The following is a 2778-nucleotide window of genomic DNA, read 5'->3' as shown; positions in this document are numbered from 1 at the left end:
ACTGTAGGTTACACTTTACTAACTGTCAAATATTAATGTTACAGTCTTATATTGTAGCTTAATTTAAGACTTAAACTGAAAGAATGTAATGGATCACCCAAAACTACTGTATCTGAGGAAGTCATTTTTGATGAAAGTGCTTACTGTTTAATGTAGTTCTGATTTAAATTCTGTTTTGGGTGATCCATTACGTTCTTTGTCTTTGTCTTTTTCATTTTAAGAACGCTGGATATATTCTTTTGGTTTGGACTTCATTTAAGACTTGTAATATAACCATTAAGTCTGTGTTTTACAAGTCTGGTTGCATAGTTAGTAAATGTACTATAGTTAAAAGGACATATGAAAGATGGAAACCTGTGAGCTCAGTGTTTTAAATATAAAATTTGTGTGGATGCCTGAGTTAGTGACTTTCAGAATCTGAACTACTTTGCCTTGTGTTTAGGTTCATAGGTAGGTACTAGGCTATTGGCCCTAGGGCCTATATAAGCCTAGCCAAAGGTACCCTGGCTTTCGCCACCCAAGAAAATTATTTTCCTGTGCCACTGTCGAGCAGAGCCACTGAAGTGATCGTCGGGTTGAATTTCCTATCTCCCATCCAATTGTCAAGATTTTTTCTTGAGTGCTAATGAGGAGCTTTGTTTGATATAGATAAGTAGTTTGTTCCAGAGTATGGGAAGTCTCTGGGACAGGCATCTATCCTTCCAGCATGTTCTGTTTATTGTGGTGATTAGGTTTAGGTCTCTAGAGCGTGTAGCTCGTAGGGATTGGGATTTCTTTGTGGAGCATGTCTAAAAGCTCTAGGTTTGACATAGCTTTGTGTGTTAGGCAGAGATCGCCTCTGAGTAGGCGATATGCAACGGAGTAAAGCTGCAGTTTTTTGAGACTGTCTGTCTGCGTAGGGCATCTCTTTGAGGCCGGTAATCCTCTGTGAGGTATTTCTGTGGCCTTTCCAGTTGTAGATGTCTTGTGAGGTACATACCAAAAGGGGCATTGTACTCTATAATGGGTCTGAGTGACGAGTAGAGGGGAACAATGACCTCTTTTTTTTTTTTTTTTCCTGGATGAGAAACCTTTTGTGATGAGGTGTGCCACATAGAAGGATTTCCTGACAACTGTGGCGATGTGATTGGCATTGAGCTTGAGGCCATGGCTTTGACACCAGGCATCTGTCTCAGCAAGGCCCTTTTGTAGGATGTCCACATCTTTTGGAGTTTTGCTTATGGCTCCTAGTTGTATTTAGTGCAGTTAATAGTTTTATACCACTCCTAATTCATTTTTTCTTAGACTATCTGAAGGAAAAAATAAACCGGGGGGGGGGTTATTGTGACACAGTACTTTTAAAAGTTTTCCACATGCTTTAAGCTAGAGATGTTTGCCATTTACTAGCTGACCATAGAAATCGTACAGGGAAGCTGAGGGAAAGACGAGCATGTCTGACTGTGAAAAAATACTCAGAATGAGATTAACTAAATCAAATTAAGGTTGCAGCTTAATTTGCACCAGTGGGATTTATTTTGTGCTTCCTAGCATTAAATCTGTGCCATAATTGCTAACTTATGTTGTAAAAAGGCACAATAACTGTTTCTTCCCGTAATTTAAGGCATATTTGTAGTTCATAACCAGCTTTATTTCATAAACGCACAGTACAGTAATGAGATGGATGGCAGTAGATGCATTCAGCTTTTAGCCAGATTTTAACTATTATGTACACTGTATATCCTAACTGCATTTTCAGATGTTAACACTAGGGCAGGTATTCATACTCAATTTACCTAGTATACAGTGTGGTATTTAAAGAGAAGCAATTGCATGCAGGTACAATGAAGTTCAGTCTACCAGTTAATGCTAAGAAGCAATGCAAACAGGAAATTGTGTGTAAATAACCATATAATGACATGCAAATGAAGATGTGCAGTTTTATGAATACATAAGGGGATGTGAATGAGCACCTCTAAAAGCCGGTCACAGTTCAGTCATAGGATGTATATGTGCAGCAAGTTGTTACTGTAGATCAAAAAAAATTGCATAGAATCTGTTGGATTTGCAAAAACAAGCCCGCTTAGAGATGCGGTAGTTTTTATTGGGAACCAGCACTTGCTGTGACTGTAAGCACTGCAACCTTGCACTCTGTACCATTATGACTGCAGGTAGTAGGAGTGAGAATAGTGAGATTACTTTCTGCCAAATAACTGTTTAGCAGGTGACAGACCATATAATTAGTTGAAATGTATTGCCCACAGAAAGGATTGTGAGGAATGCATGGATGTCCTAGTCTGGTGGACATGAGTGGAAGTGCTTACAATATGTGCTTTAGGGACCTTTCAGAAAAGATAGTGAGTATATAATAGGTATCAGCCTGCATAGGTTTCTTGATTCAGTACCACATGACAAAGAGCACGCATGTTTCTACAGTATTGCCTCCTTATATGAAGTAGTGGGAAAGACAAGTTGCACACATGATCAAAAAGGCCCCACATGTCCATGGGCAGTGATATGCCTTTAGGAAGGACTACTGCTCCATCAAATCCTTGATGTGCAGTGCACTGTGTTGCAGTGCCCAAAATTCCCACATCTGACACAAGTCATGTTCCCCAGACAACTTTTCTTATGTCATTTCCATAGTACTAACACTGTACTTATAACCTCTATATCTAGCTTTAAATCAAATCAAAAGTAGCTATAAAGGCAAACTAGTCTCCTTTATTTCTAAACTTGTATAAAGCTTTCAACACAGTTTGCCACAACAAGCTTCTAATTTGAACATTCTCATTGGGTCTC

Source organism: Protopterus annectens, chromosome 14.part0 (genome assembly GCF_019279795.1).
Source record: "Protopterus annectens isolate FY-2018-M chromosome 14.part0, PAN1.0, whole genome shotgun sequence".
Taxonomy (NCBI): Eukaryota; Metazoa; Chordata; order Ceratodontiformes; family Protopteridae; genus Protopterus; species Protopterus annectens.
The sequence above is the reverse complement of the archived record's forward strand: the minus strand, read 5'-3'. Positions refer to the sequence as shown.